Source organism: Leptonychotes weddellii, chromosome 1 (genome assembly GCF_054177405.1).
Source record: "Leptonychotes weddellii isolate Sample4059 chromosome 1, ASM5417740v2, whole genome shotgun sequence".
NCBI lineage: Eukaryota > Metazoa > Chordata > Mammalia > Carnivora > Phocidae > Leptonychotes > Leptonychotes weddellii.
Genome location: NC_138369.1, coordinates 49,177,530 through 49,193,924, shown reverse-complemented (window position 1 = coordinate 49,193,924; position 16,395 = coordinate 49,177,530). Strand labels below are relative to the sequence as shown.

Here is a 16,395-nt window from a genome sequence, read left to right as displayed (position 1 = left end):
CATGGGTTTCTTCTAAGTCATCCTTTCTTTTCCATAAGAAACAGCCCATGTTGGGGCACCTGGGTGGCTCCGTTGGTTAAATGTCTACCTTCAGGTCAGGTCATGATCCCAAGCTCCTGGGATTGAGCCCCAAGTCTGGCTCCCTGCTCAGCGGGGAGTCTGCTTCTCCCTCTGCCCCTCCCCCTGCTTGGGCTCACTCTCTCTCAAATAAATAAATAAAATACTTTAAAAAAAAAAAGAAATGGTCCATATTTACATCTGAATAGCCTTCTCAATCAACTTCTTAGAAGGCAGGGGCTTTGCCTTTTCAGGTGTTCTCTAATTACTTCTTTATCTTCAAACCTAGCATTTTGTATGGCTGCAGAATAGGGTGGAATTTCCATAATTATTCGCCTTTGAGACTATTTCCAATTTCCATTCCCCTGAATACTCTGCAAATGGTACTCACTGAGCACCTCTTGTGCTCCAGCACTGTTCTAGGGATCAGGGATACAGCAATGAGTGAAACAGACAAAAATGCCTGCCCTTATGGAACTGCCATTCTAGTGGGAGAGACAGGCAATAAAAGTAAACAATATAAAGAAACAAAAAAAGTGCCTGAGCGGCTCAGTCAGTTAAGCTTCTGACTCTTGGTTTCAGCTCAGGTCATGATCTCATGGTCATAGGATCGAGCCCTGCATCAGGCTTCACACTTGGCGGGGAGTCTGCTTGAAGATTCTCTCCCTCTGCCCTTCCCCTCACTCTCTTTCTCTCTCTCTCTCAAATAAATAAATCTTAAAAAAAAAAAGGCAGGAAGGAAAATAGCAAGTGGTGCTTTGTGTCTAAGTGTTGATAGGAAAAGGAACTTTCATTTTAAATAAGAAAGGCCATTCTCACTGAGAAGATGACATTTAAGTCAAGACCTGAGAAAGTGAGGGAGTGGTCATACAGGTATCTGGGGGAAGAACTTTCCAGACAGAAAGAAATGCAACTGTAAAGGCCTGAGTTAAATGTGTGCCTTCTCTTTTCATAAACTGGTATAGTTTGAGCGGACTGATCTGAGGGGTATTAGAAGGAGATGAGGTCAGAGAGGTATTTGGGGGTCAAAGCTTTTAGTTTTAATCTGATTTATGGGAAGAGTTTGAGCAGGAGAATGATGGTTTGACATTTTGATAGAATTACTCTGGCTGCTGTGTTAAGAAATGATAAGGAGAGACGTGGGAGCAGGAAACCAAGATTTTTTGCACTACTTCAGGGGAGAAATGATGGAGGTTCAGACCAGGTGGTAATGGCAGAGATAGTAAGAGGTAGTCACGTTCTGAATATCTTTTGAAGGCTATGGATGAGGGGCATAAGAGAGAGGGGAGTTAAATTCATTTTCCAGGACTGCTGTAACACATCACCACAGGCTTAAAACAACAGAAATGTAATCTCTCATACAACTGAAATAGAAAATTCAAAATCAACCCCTCCCCTCCCTTTTTTTAGTCTTTTTTAGCTTCTGGTGTCTGTCAGCATTCTTTGGTTTGTGGATACTCACTCAAATCTCTGACTCCATCTTCACAGGGACTTCTTTTCTCTGTGTGTTTGTACTCTGTGACACTGTGTGTATCTTCTAAAGACACTTGTCATTGGATGTAGGACCCACGTGGATAATCCAGGATGTTCTCATCTCAAGATCCTTAATTACAGGGGTGTCTGGGTGGCTCAGTCGTTAAGCGTCTGCCTTCGGCTCAAGTCATGATCCCAGGGTCCTGGGATCGAGCCCCATATCGGGCTCACTGCTCCACGGGAAGCCTGCTTCTCCCTCTCCCACTCCCCCTGCTTGTGTTCCCTCTCTCGCGCTGTCTCTCTGTCAAATAAATAAATAAAATCTTTAAAAAAAAAAAAAAGATCCTTAATTATATTTGCAAATACCCTTTTTCCAAATCAGGTCACATCCACAGGGTCCAGGATGTAGGCTTATCTTTTTGCAGGTCACTATTCAACCCGCTACAGGAGACAGAATGATTCCAAAGTTTTTTGGAATGTGCAACTGAAAGAATGAAGTTTTCATGAACCAAGACAGGAAAAGACTATGAGAAGAGCATGTTGTTGAAGATGGAGATAAAGTTCCGAGTTGATCTTAATGTGTTTAGATGGGGCGGGTCTTTGATAGGGTGTCCCACCCTCTTAAGAGCTTTACAGTGTACAACTTTATTGCCTCACCTTTGACAGTAAGCTCAGGGAGTCTTGAGCTGTTGTCACCAGCTGGACTCCAAAGCCTGACCTTTATGCCTACCTGCTTGTTGTACTCATTGACCTTTGTCCCACATTTTTCCTTAGGCTCTTCTTTCTAGCTTATCTTTTAACTCAGGCAAAGACCTGAGGGGCATAACGTTCCCTGATGGAAACCAAAATACCCCTCAGTCGGGGTGCCTGGGTGGCTCAGTTAGTTAAGCGTCTGCGTTCGGCCCAGGTCATGACCTCAGGGTCCTGGGATAGAGCTGCATCGGGCTGTCTGCTCAGCTGGGAGCCCTGTTTCTCCCCCTCCCTCTGCCTGCCACTCTGCCAACTTGTGTGCACTCTCTCTCTGTCAAATAAATAAATACAATCTCTAAAAACAAACAAACAAACAAACAATACTCCTCAAGCAATAACAACTGCCCAGACCACCCAGACCAGCTTGAACTTAACCCCCTACTCACACCTATGCAGATGGACCATGGAGTGGCCCACAGACTGACCAAGACTTACCTTTACCTCATTGTAACTGTAAAATCTCCACCCAAGGAAGAGCACAAGCCTCATATACATAACATACAGTGTATGTATAGGCATGTTTCCTTAAGGCACATGCACCTCCTTTTGCTCGCCTCTACATAAGATGACAAGGCTCCCTTATCTAAATATTCATCCTAACCCTAAATAAAAGGAATCCATTTGCCTTTGCTCTGTGAGCCACGGATTTGGAAGTTATTCCCAGCGATCTCCTTATTTGCTGCAAATAAAGTTTACTTTGTGAGACAACTCCACCTGGTACATCTGTGACTCACTAAGGAGTGACCTCATGTTAGTTGGGTTACACTGGTTTTCCATTTTCTTGGACCAGAAGAAATGTTCTGGTAATGTCTATCACTCTGTTACACAATTGGTACATCATTTTCAGTCGACTAGATCATGCACATTAACGTCCAACCTCCCTTGGTTCACATCTCACTCTACTACTTACTGTGTGAGCTAGGTCAAACCCACCTGTAGCAGGTCTCTGTTCCCTGTTCCCAAAATGGTGAAAATAATCTTTCCTTAAGTGATTAAAGTAAGGACAAATGGAGATGATCCAAAGGTGTAGTACAAAGGCATGGTAGGCGCTCAATAAATATGGGTACCCTTCCTCAACACAATGTAAGTCTGTCAAATAACCACCCTTTTAGCTCCCATTACTCAGAGACCTCTCCCTGAAAAAGCCTGTTCCTAGAGCATGCATGCTTTGTTTGATCCTGAAGAGCTCAGGGCACACAGTAGGACTACTTAGTTGACTGATCAGTGCCTTCTGCAGACGGACACTACTGGAAGAGCCAGTTTACTCTCGTCCTCTCTTCCGTGGCATTCATTATTCCGGCGGGAACGCGGGAGCGGGGGAAGAGGGGGCGATGGCTGAGACAGCGGTTTGCGGATTCAACATGGCGCCGTCCTTCTCATTGTACGAGCCTCAAAGATGGCAACAACCAATTGGGGGCAGACATGTTTGTGCCACGTGATCTAGGCTCAGCCCAGAAGCGGCCGGAACGTGTCGCAAGATTGAGGCGGGGCTCCTCCCCCGCACTCTTGGCGTCGAGAGTCTCGTGACAGGTACTTCCGCTCGGGGCGGCGGCGGTGGCGGAAGTGGGAGCGGAGCCGGAGTCTTGGCCATAAAGCTCGAGGCGGCGGCAGCGGCGGCGTTGAAGGCTTGGGGAGTGCCGAGGAGTCAGCAGGAGCCGGAACCGGAACTTGAACTTCTCCTCAGCTCCTGTCCTCCCTTGTGCCTCCTCCTCGGTGGGAGCCCTAGCGACGCGTCCGGCCCGGAGCCCCCAACGGAGCGGCCGCGGTAAGCAGCGGGCCCAGCCTGGCCGGTGGCCTGGCCCCATCCCCCTCCTCAGCTCCTCGTTCGCCTGGGCCTCGCGTCGTCCGTACCTTGGGCAGGCTCTGGGCCCAGCGCAGGCCTCGCGGGGAAACCCAGCGTCGCTCAGGGCCCAAGAGCAGGCCCGGACCGCACCCGGCTGGGGGATTGGGGGGAGGTCAGAGGTCGCCGGGTGTGACCTCTGGCCGGGTTGTCGACCGCGGGCCGGCGATCCCGGACGCCGTGTTTGCTGGTAGCATCGAGACCCGGAGTGTCTCCTGATTTGGATGGCCTCTGGACACTGGGGGCCTGTGCCGCGGCGGGACGCGCTATTGGGCTGAGTCCCTTGGAGCAGCGAGCCGGAGTGTGTCGGAGCCGACCGCGCCCGCTGCCTTGTCTGGGGACGCTGTCCCGGGCGCCGCCGACCGTGCGGGCCTTGCTAACAGGCTCCCACGGCTGAGCCACGTTCCCATCTGTGTCTTCAGTTGAACAGCCTGATCCTTTTAAGTGGGAGAGGTTCCCTGACGGCAACTGAGTCAAGGCAGTGAGTCAGGTCACGTGCATTGGGCTCGCCCCAAGCACTTGTATACACATGAGACGCTTCTGGCTCTGGGAGACAGGGAGCTTTTTGTCGTAAGTATGTTGTGGTAAAACCCGAAGGAAGTTTTCAAACTTGTTGGGGGAAAGTTGGTGGTTGGCTGTAGAGCTGTGTTTGGACGCCACCGCGCCGGGGACCTCTTAACTGCCTTAAATCAAAGCTTGATGCCTAGTGGTTCGTAAAAGTGGAAAATTGAGAATAATAATAGCAAACATTTGAGCGCTGGTTGTGTTCTGGGCAGCGCGCCAAAAACTTTTGCACAGATATTTATGTTTAATGCTTAGAACAGCCCTCAAGTACCATTATTGTCAAAGAACGGAGAGGTTAAGTTGTTTGTCCGAGGTCACACAGCTAATAAGGAGCGAAGATTCAAGCCCAGGCAATCAGACTCCAGAGTACTGTACTCAGTCTCTGGGTTGTATTGCTTTCCGATGCTCCAGAAGTTTGTGATCTATCTTTTGCCACCTGGTATCTCCCTCTCTCTGCCTCCTTTGTTTCTAGTTGATGACATTTGAAAGCCTCTTCTGGTTCTACCTTACAGCCACCTTAGTTCTACCTTAAAATCATAAGATACTCCATTTGCGGTTGTGACTTTTAACACAGGTTTTTTGTAGTGTAGTGCCAGTATTAGAAGCTCTACAGTTTTAGCAAGTGCTTAAATGAGGTCTGAAAAATTTTGTTATGTAAATGTTTTGTCAAACGAATTAAGCCTGGCAATCCTGCCATGTGAACCTTTCTTAAAACCTTAGTACATGGGTATCTAGCCAGTTGGTTCTTTCCTGTTGAAAATACTCTATCTTCTCTTTGGATTACAAAAGAACAGGCTCTTGTCTCTTCCTTGTGACTTAAGCAGCTGATTAGCCGCATGACTTCTCATCCATGGATTAATAGAGTCTCCTATTAGTGTGTTTCTCTTCAGACTTGGGAGAGTTTGCTCAGATTTGAGTCTAAGAACTGGAAGGTGAATTGTGAGTACTTAGATACTGTCCAAGCTAAAGCTTAGTCCTCCCAACCCTGTTGTATTCTAATTTTTTTTTTTTTTAACTCTGCGTACCTAAAAATATGATGTATTTAAGTGAGTAATAAGTATGGTAGTCTTAAATAATGTTTAAATTTAGAGAGTAGAGTAGAGTAATGATGAGCACCTTTTCATTCATTGAGATGTTTTGAGTATTAGGCATTACTGGTTATTGACTCAGGGAGATAGGTGTGGTTATTGTCCTAAAGGAATTTAAAAATGATGTGCGATCATGGCCAGGAATTCTGTTGTGGAATGGCTTGGTGGTAGAACCTGAGGCTTTTGGAACGAGGAGTTGTTTCTCATCTCTGCAAGTGAATCCATAGTAGGCAGTCTGGTATTCTGGCCAACTTGAAGCCTTTGTTAATCATAATAGCATTTGTATAGTTTGCTCTTGAGAGTATAGAAGATAATGTTACAGTTTCAAATTGATCATGTCTTTGGAAGAGAAACCTTGGACACTAAACTTGTTTTTCCTTTGGCTCTAGTGGCATTTTGTTGTTCACTTGAGGGAGTTCATGTCATTGTTATTTGACACTGCAAATGTTTGCTGTTGCACTGCTCTTTGAGCAAAGGCACATTTGGCATGCTGGATTTTTTTTTCTTTAGCTGATGAAGAAAGTTTAATATAGTGCCCACCAGTTATAGTTTACTAAATAAAGCCCTATGCCACCCCATCTCCTGCAACCGCTCTGGCTCCCCTTCTTTAAAAGGAGATGTGAGTTTTGTGTTTGTGGTAGAACTGCATGAGTAAACAAACAGAAGGGTGGAATGTAGGAGAAAGCACTCTAAAAATAGTTTTGTTAGTATATATCTCCAGGTAATTGTTAGTGATCACTTGGGCATTTGATTGTTTTATTATGTTTTGTTTGTGTCTACCAGGCCTAGGCCCCCAAATCCCATAAAAAGAGCATTGCTTTATAATAAAGTATGGCTTTGAATCTGATTCCTGACCCCACCACCAAGTGAAGCAAAAAGGTTTTGGTTGTTTGATTAGCTTCTAATAAATCTCCAAAGAGAATTGCGCTAATATCATTTCTTCCCTTATATTGGTATTAGCCTTTCTGTGCAAAGGTGTAGCAAACCCAGACCACACTCTTGTGATAGTCTTCTATGCATTGCTCCTTTCTGAGATTTGACATAAATATATACTATTATTCCTATGATAAAATTGTTTAACTCTGCATCTGTGCAATTCAACAAATAAGGCCAAGGATTTGACTAGGTATTAGACTAGGAGTTACCACAGGCAAGGTTTCCTGGGGAAGGAAGGAGGAGGAGTCCTCCTGAGTAAGGCTAAACGGTGGTTCCCCTTGGTACTGCTGTCATCCTCCGAAGGAGACTGAAGCTCTAGAAATGAGCACCCCCCCCCCAAACGTGTGCGGCTGCTGGCTTTCTGCTGACTCTTATCTCCCATGTAAGGTTGCCATTGTATTCTCTGTCATCCATTCCTGTGTTACCAAACATTTATCTGTTAATGCCATCTAATAGATCTCTGTGCTTCTATGTCTGCAGTTTGCTGCAGACACATTTTACAACGTGTTGATCTCTTCAGTTATTTGTTCTAATGTGTTGATTTCTTCAGTTATTTGTTCTCACATCTTCCTTCTATTTTCTGCCTTTTCCTAAACACAGAAAAATAGTTTGCATTAATGTTTTAAAACTTCTTAATGGTCATCGTGGTCAGTGTGATTTGTGAATCAAAGGTAAAAGTGATGTGTGGTGGATGAAATCAGAACAGGCTTTTTAGCAGTGCCTCTGACTAGTTTCAATTTTAGTACTCAGGCTGTGATTTCAAAAACAAATTTAAGAATAGCTACTTGCAAAATGTCTCTGTGGGGGAGGAAGAAAGCTTGGGAGTTAGTTCCAGTGGTGACATACAGTGGTGGCCTTGCTCATTTGCCTGAGGATGCAGTACTTAATGCAGGGGACCTCAAGCCTCTCCTGGGCTGTCTGTTTTGGTGACGTCATCACTGCCGTGGAGATCAGTTTGATTTTGTTGTCCATTTCCTGGTCGACTTGGACTGCTTGCTATCGGGGCAGAGCAAATCTGAGGAAGCGTATTAAGGGAGGCCTGGGGACCTGGTCAGTGTTAGGAATTCTGTAACCTCACTTGACTCTCAAATGAACATGCTTGTGTGACTGCTGCCAGACACGGTGAAGGAGCTTCTCTGTTCTCTCTGACCCTTCAAGATGGCCTTGTGCTCGCTGCTTACTGGCTTTCCTGGAGTTACCTAGCTCAGTTCAGTAATCCTTTAAAAATTACATTGTGATCTAAATAGTTACATTGTTGGTTTCTTATTTTTGCATGCAATTTTAATTAAAAGTTTATTTCCATTTGATGAACTCTTAATTTGGGTAATTGAGAATGTGTGATAAAGCCAATATGATTAACCTTTTTATTTAATTTATTTAATTTATGTATTTGACAGAGAGCGAGCAAGAGAGGGGGCACGAGCAGGGGGAGTGGGAGAGGGAGAAGCAGGCTTCCCGCGGAGCAGGGAGCCCAATGTGGGGCTCGATCCCAGGACCCTAGGATCATGACCTGAGCCGAAGGCAGATGCTTAACGACTGAGCCACCCAGGCACCCCAAGTGTTGCCCTTATTTTTAAATAATTTTTCATTTCTATAAGTAAACTTTGAAGGAGAACATACAGAAAAGCACACAAATAAGTGAACTTGGAGAATTTTTATAAACTTAGAAGCCCCCCTGTGCCTCCTTCAAGTCATTATCCTCCCCTCCTCCTAGGGTAAAGAGTCTGCTGATTTTTTAACAGTATGGTGTGATTTTGCTGGATTTGGACTTTGTATAAATGGAGTTATATGCTGTGTACTCTTCTGTGTCTGGTTTCTTTGATCCACTGTTGTTTGAGATTTTGTATTGAGTGCAGTTGTAAACTGTTTTCGTTGCTGAGAAGTATTCCATTATGTGGTATACCATCATGTATTAATTTATTGATGTTTATTTGTGTAGCTTATAATTTATGGCTGTTACAAATAATGCTGTATGAATGTTCTTGTGTCTGCCTCTGACTAATATATGTACACATTTCTATTATGTTAATACCGAGGAGTGGAAAGGTTGAGTTTTAGGGTATGTATTTATATTCTTTTGCTAGGGCTGCTGTAACAAATACCACAGACTGCGTGGCTTAACCAAAATAAATTTATTTTCCTGTAATTCTGGAAGCTAGAAGCTCAAGATCAAGGTGTTGGTAGGGTTGATTTGTTTAGAGACTTTTTTTTTTTTAGATTTTATTTATTTATTTGACAGAGAGAGAGAGTACAGCAGGGGGAGCGGCAGGGAGAGGGAGAAGCAGGCTCCCCGCCGAGCAGAGAGCCCGATGTGGGGCTCGATCCCAGGACCCTGGGACCATGACCTGAGCCGAAGGCAGATGCTTAACCGACTGAGCCACCCAGGCGCCCGTTGTTTGGAGACTTCTTAGCTTGTAGATGGGTGTCTTCCGGTGTCTTCACATGGTCTTTCCTCTATACCTGTCTGGGTCCTAATCTCTTCTTATAAGGACATCAGTCATATTGATTAGAGCTCACCCTCATGACCTCATTTAACCTCAGTCACATCTTTGAAGACCCTGTCTCCAAAGATCATCACATTTTGAGGTGTTGGGGGTTAGGACTTGAATATATGAATTTGGTGGGGATACACTTCATCCCATGCCGATATCTGTTACACTTTGGTAGATACTGTCAATTATCCAATTGTTGTACCAGCTTACACTCCCACCAGCAGTATTTGAGGGTTCCAAATATTCCACATCTTTGCTAACACTTGTCTTCTTTTTCATTTTTTTGCCCCTCTGCTAGGAACCTGTTTTTTTATGGCCCCATTCAGTGCCACTGTAGGTAGTCCTTGAGGGAGTGGAGAAGTTGTTTCTGGAGCTGAGTGTGTTATAGTTTGAGACAACGTCTTGTAAATGTTTTGTAAATCCGTTAGGGTTAGAAAAGCAGAATGGGGGCGCCTGGGTGGCTCAGTTGGTTAAGCGACTGCCTTCGGCTCAGGTCATGATCCTGGAGTCCCGGGATCGAGTCCCGCATCAGGCTCCCTGCTCAGCAGGGAGTCTGCTTTGCCCTCTGACCCTCCCCCCTCTCATGTGCTCTCTCATTCTCTCTCTCTCAAATAAACAAATAAAATCTTTAAAAAGAAAAGAAAAGAAAAGAAAAGCAGAATGGTTTCAGTCTAGTGAGTGGTTAGTCCTCCATAGTTGCCCTTGTGGATTAGTTTTTGCATTTATAATCTGGATCCATTCCTGGTGGTGGAATTGGCCTAAAAGTATCATCTGTGGGCTATAAATCTAGCCATAATAAACAGTGCTTTCATTCAAACTCTTCTTTGATCTGCACTTGAGTTCTTAAAATATTGGATTCCTTCATACACATGTTAGAAATAGGCCTGTTTGCCTGGTCTGACTGTCCCTTTAGATACTGGTGTTTGACCAGCAGCTTTCTGGCTGAGTGATCTTGAGCTTTTTTGTACATCTGCTCTAGACCTTAGTTTGGTTGGAATAATATTACATGATTTTACCCCTCCCCCACTCTAAACTCGTGGAGGGCAGGGATGAATCCTTCTAGGATGGATCTTGAGATACTACTCAGTAAACTTAAAATTTTTTTTTTCCAGTTCTAACTTTGCATAGTAAGTTACTATTTGTAGCACATAAGTTATGCTTCAGGGCCAATGATTAATATGTAGAGCTTTCCTGAATGCTAAACTGTGTTCTATGTTCATTTGACAGATTTTTATTGTCTGGTATAAGAAAATACTGCTGGCAGCTGTGGGGAGTATAAAATAAAGATCACTGGAGGTTTAGGAAGAATTGTAAAAACAAGGCGGATAAGAGTCATAAAAACAGCTTAAAGAAAATGCTAGAGGTGTGGAGTGGAGTTTTGGTATGGAGGGAAGACTGGGGAAACCCATTATAGTTGGAGGGAATGGCATAAGCAAATGAATGGAGGTAGGGAAATGCTAAGGCAGATGGAGTAGCTGCAGCATCTCCAAATTGGGAATGACCATATATGTATGGGGGCCAGGTGGAGTGGGGGAGGGGAGGCACTCGAGTGCCTTCTTGAAGGGTTTATGTTTAACAAAGTGATACTTCACTAGATAAAGCTAGGATAGGACATAATCCTCTCACTTGAACCTCACGACCCTATTGAGTAAGGCAGGTGGTACCCCAGTTATGAATAAGGAATGACTTTGATGTTATAATTTACCTAGAGAAACACATATTGAGAGATTAGTGGGGCTGGGACTCAAATACAAATGTGTTTAAGCCTTCAAAGAGGTCCTTCCTCAGAAGTGTCTTTAACATGGATTAAAAGGAGTTGGCTTGGGACGGATGGGATGGAGAAAAAACAGTTTATGGTTTTACTCTTTAGCCAGCCAGCCCATTGTGGGCTCCTCTTATCACTTTATGGACAATCTATTTTACTGGGTAAATGCTTGAGATAACCTACAGTTACTATCAAAAGCTTTGAGCTATTGAGAATAGTTCTGTGTAACTGTTATACTAGCTCTCTGCTTTCCAGTCTGTTTTACCATAAAAGAAAAAAAAAAGTCACCATCATCCGGGTCCCTAGCTAAAGACTCAGCTCTTGGTTTGATACCTGCCTTAGCTTGAGAGCAGTGGGGTGCATTATAGTCAAGAATCTATTGGGCTGGACTTCAAAGTCCTCAACAGGAATTGCTTTCCCAGGAACTTGCTTCTTTGTAAAAGTTGCTTTAGTTCCCCCCCCACACACACCCACCCCATGACTGATACATGGAACAAAGTGTATATATAATCAGTCTCTTATGGAGATCAGCTGTTACCTTGTTTAAGCTTCACTTCAGAGTTCAATCCAAGCAGCTGATGAGTTGTGACTGTCTCTTTCCAGATAAGGAAATGACCCAAAAGGAAGTGCTCAGTATTGGAACTGGCGTTTCATATTCCAAGTTATCAGATGTTTTTTTAACCCTAATAGCAGTGAGAAAAATAACATCTTATCTGGAAGATCAGCCTATGTAAATTTTATTGTTCAGTTTTACTTAGGGTTTTTTTTTAAAAGAAGGATGCTTTGGGGCGCCTGGGTGGCTCAGTTGGTTAAGCGTCTGCCATCGGCTCAGGTCATGATCCCGGGGTCCTGGGATCGAGCCCCACATCGGGCTCCCTGCTCTGTGGAGAGCCTGCTTCCCTCTTCCACCCCCGTCCCCGCTTGTGTTCTCACTTGCTATCTCTCTCTCTCTCAAACAAATAAATAAATCTTTAAAATAAAAATTAAAAAATGAAAGATGTTTTGATTATTCTGTTTCTTTTGAAATATAAGTTTTCAGGTAGTCAGTTTTCCAGCAATACGAGACTGAATAGGCTAGGTTACTCTGCAGCAACAAATCACCTCAAAATGGTTGAAAGCAACATAGGTTTATTTTCTGCTCATGCAGCATGTGCAGCATGAGTTTTCCAGGGGCTCTGCATCATTCCTACTTCAGTTGAAGGAGCAGCCACGATACGGAATATTGCTGGGTGTCTTGGCAAAGTGAAAAAGAACTACTGGAGGGTCTTTCTCCTGCAGTTAAATGTTCCAGCCCAGGATGACACGTCACTTCGGCTTACAGCTCACTGGCCAGAATGAGTCACACCATACAAGAAACTAAGGAGTGTGATTCTACCGTGGACCTGGAAAGCACAGAGTTGGAAATATTTGGGAAATAGTACCAGTTTTACAGTGGCTTGCTGTAGTAATAGCTGTTGGGGAATGAATGGCTCACTTGTAGATTGTTGTTCCCATCAACTGGCAGTTTAAATGCAGAAAAGGATACCAAGTTGCCTTATTCACAGATCACCTTTTTATCCTAAGAAATCTTTTTTTTTTTGTAGAAATTTATTTCTTTTAAATGACGTGTGATAATCTCAATTTAAGTGCCTCGAAGTACCCTTTGCAGAAGTAGGTGTGAAAGAAACAATTTGAATCTGAGTGAGCGTTCCCTTGCCTTCCGTGTTTTCAGTGTTGGAAACTTATAGACTTACGAGCTGTCTTTTAACTGATTTCTCACCCTCCCACCCCTTTTCCCCCTTGGAAGGTGCTATCAGATAGTCTTAAAAATACTCCTTAGGTCCTCTTCCTTCCCTGCCTGCAGAACCCCTGGTTTTCCATTGCCCTTGGTTATGTCCCTCCACAAACCGCCTCCGGCTTGTCTTCCTGGTTTTGTCCTTTCTCTGATGCACACCCTGTATTGTTTTACTTACCCGTTCCATACCACACTTTGTTCCCTGTTTCCTTAAGCTTGGTTCCTGCCACTTCCCTTCATTTCTGCGTTCTGTGTTTTGGCATCCTGCCTGGCTCAGGTACCACCAGCTCCATTTTTAAAGCTCTTTGTGGCCGCTTCAACCCATACCATTCTCAGCTTTCACTGAATGCCTATGACTGGTATTTTGTATATGTGTCTTACACACATTTTATATATGTGTCTTGCCTACTCTAGGAGAGGGGCTTCAGGGTAGATACTAAACTAATTTATCTGTTTTCCTTAATCATTTGGAAGAAAGAACTGAAAATATATTCTCCAGGTGGCTTTTGGGGTGTGTGTGTGTGTTCTCATCTGTTGTGTTCTCTGGCTGAAAAAAAGAAATACCTGTAAATTCTTCACGTTGTTTGTTTAAAATCAGTAGGCCAGAAGCTGTAGGACTGGGAGACTTCCTTAAGCAGGGCCACAGCATGATTCTTAAGTAAGTTAACTAAGCTTCCGTTTCCACTTCTGAAAGATGAGAGTAGCGGATTGGCTGTCCTCAAGATCCTTTCATATTTTGGCTTTCTTTGGCTCTTGATCATACTGCAGTGGCTTTTGCAATATCCCAACTGTCAAGATGACACCATCAGAAACTTTGAAGACCCTTTAAGCCATTTCAGAAGCTATCACCCACACGGAGCCCTGCTCATTCACTTTGAGGGGCAAAAGTAACCTCACCATAGGTGGTTAGATTTTTCTTTTTTTTAAGATACTTTTTAAAATTTATTTGTCAGAGAGAGAGCGTGAGCACAAGCACAAGTAGGGAGAGTGACAGGCAGAGGGAGAAGCAAGCTCCCCGCTGAGCCAAGGAGCCCAATGCCGGACTCGATCCCAGGACCCTGGGATCATGACCTGAGCCGAAGGCAGATGCTTAACCAACTGAGCCACCCAGGAATCCCTAGGTGGTTAGATTTTTTCTAAAATGGACTTGTTTCTAAATTACAGAAGCAAGTGAATAGTTCTCTATCACACTTCTGGATAATTTGGTGGCTATACTTCCAAACTTACATGTTTATATTTAAATGGGATGATACAGTACACACTCTTCTGTAACTTGCTTTTTAAAATTTTTCTGTATGTACTGCACACCTTTCCTTGTCAGTACATACTGTTTTTTTTTTTAAAGATTTATTTATATGAGAGAGAGAGACAGATCATGTGCGTGCGTGTGCAAGTGTGTGTAGGGGGGGTGGGCAGAGGGAGAGGGAGAGAGAATCTCAAGCAGACTGCACTGAGCGCAGAGCCCAATGCAAGGCTCGATCTGATGACCCTAAGATCATGACCTGAGCCAAAACCAAGAGTCAGATGCTTAACCAACTGTGCCACCCAGGCGCCCCCAATACATACTCTTTTTTAATAGCTGCATAATATTGCATTTACCAAGTTTAACCATCTTCTAAATGAGTGTTTCAGTTACTTCCAACTTTTCTCTTTAAGAAAATTATTTAAGGGGCTCCTGGCTGGCTCAGTCAATGGAGCATGTGACTCTTGATCTCTGGGTTGTGAGTTAGAGTCCCACATTGGGTCTAGAGATTACTTAAAAATAAAATCTTTTTTTTTTTTTAAAGACAGCTATTTAATAGTTATCTTCATCCACTTGTTTGATCACTTCCTTAAAGTATAGTTGTTATTCATACTTAAAATTTGGTATTCATTACCATACTGCCTCCAAAAAGTTTGTCTACTTAACATTTGTAGCTTGAGAATTCTATTTATATAGTTGCCGATTGTCAATTTTCTTAATGGTTGCCAGTTTAACTAGTGGGAAAAATTTAAATGATACCTCATTTCCATTTTATTGATGAGTAGATTAAGTTTTTTAAAAAATATTAGCCATTTATTTATTTGTCTTCTGTGAATTGATTGTTTTCTCTAACGCCCAAGTGAGGCAGGTTGTTTGTTTTAACCTAAACTTTTTTTTTTTTTAAAGATTTATTTATTTATTTGAGAGAGCGAGAATGAGAGAGAGTACATGAGAGGGGAGAGGGTCAGAGGGAGAAGCAGGCCCCTCGCTGAGCAGGGAGCCCGATGCGGGACTCGATCCCGGGACTCCAGGATCATGACCTGAGCCGAAGGCAGTTGCTTAACCAACTGAGCCACCCAGGCGCCCAACCTAAACTTTTTGTATAGCAAGAATATTGACCCTTTTTCGTGTTGTAAACATTCCAGGCTGTTTCTCATGGCTGGGTTTGGTTAATGGTGTGTTTTTGTAGTAAAGAAACTTTCCTGTAGTCAGTATTGTCGATTTGTTTTGGTTTTGGGGTTTCATGTTATTATATTAGGCCTTCCCTATCCTAACAGTAATAAAAACAATGTTTTTCCCTAGTACTTAGCATATTAGAATTCTTATGTATGATGCAATATGACATCAGAATCTCTCCAAATATACGGTTGTGCCAGTATTTTGTTATATTGTCATCCTTTTCTCACTGACTAGAAATCTTTTTATCACACACTAATTACCCACCTACATGTATCTTTTTTAATTTATCTGATCCATTCTTTGTCTCTGGGACAGTACCACTGTCTTATTTGCTTCTGCTTCATAATATATTTTGATAAGTTCAGCAGTTTTCCATCTTTCACAGAACTCTGTCAGAGTTAGGCTCAGAATATGTTTGCTTCTGATTAAATCGGTTTTCTTTCTACTCCCTTGTCCTGGTCCTTTAATCAGTTTGGCAGTTTCATCCATCAAGAAATTTAGAAGAAGCTTTTTCTAAGGTGCCCTGGCAGAGAGAGGCAGCTAAATTCTCTCCCCTATGTCTGGGACAAATACTGTGTAATTTCTCATATAGTCAGTAGGTTTTATTGAGCACCACTACATCCCAAGCCTTGTGCAAGGTAGTAGCTCTACAAACAGTAGAAAACCTGCTTTCTGACCCCCAAGGAGCCTTGGGTTTGATAGGGCAGTGGTACATATCTTTCAGTCCTTGTAACCCAACTGCCTTAGGTGATGGATTGAAAAAAGACTTTGGAAAGCAAGTATTAGGTTTTAAATTATATTCATGAAGTTTTTATGCATTTCATGTTTTGCCTTCTATGGTCATTTCTTGCAGTATTTGAACACACACAGTTCATAATCTACACTCTAGATGGATTTTTTTTTTTTTTTTTACCAACTTTTCTTGTTTAACTTTGACAAATTAGATTTCTTTGTCACTCCTATTGGAGGGTTGTAATAGCAGATTCCATACAAGTGTCCCAGACTTGGCATGAGCTAAAAATGTTTTTTTTTTCTAATTTTACTAGTTAATTGTAACAAGTAAGAAGGGAGTTGGGGCGCCTGGGTGGCTCAGTCATTAAGCGTCTGCCTTCGGCTCAGGTCATGATCCCAGGGTCCTGGGATTGAGCCCCGCATCAGGCTCCCTGCTCTGCGGGAAGCCTGCTTCTCCCTCTCCCACTCCCCCTGCTTGTGTTCCCTTTTGCTGTATCTCTCT

General features: G+C 43.3%; 1 protein-coding gene across 3 annotated transcripts in view; it reads left to right on the top strand.

The window, feature by feature from the left end:
• The first annotated feature begins 3,804 nt into the window (after nucleotides 1-3,804).
• Nucleotides 3,805-16,395, top strand: part of RAB43 (RAB43, member RAS oncogene family) — a 353,030-nt gene continuing 340,439 nt past the window's right edge. Inside the window, exon 1 of one of the 3 annotated variants that reach the window (XM_081823037.1) lies at nucleotides 3,805-4,045. The gene's annotated coding sequence lies outside the window, so the exon portion shown is untranslated. The remainder of the gene's footprint in view (nucleotides 4,046-16,395) is intronic. The other 2 variants (XM_081823030.1, XR_014146041.1) reach the window with 2 other exon arrangements.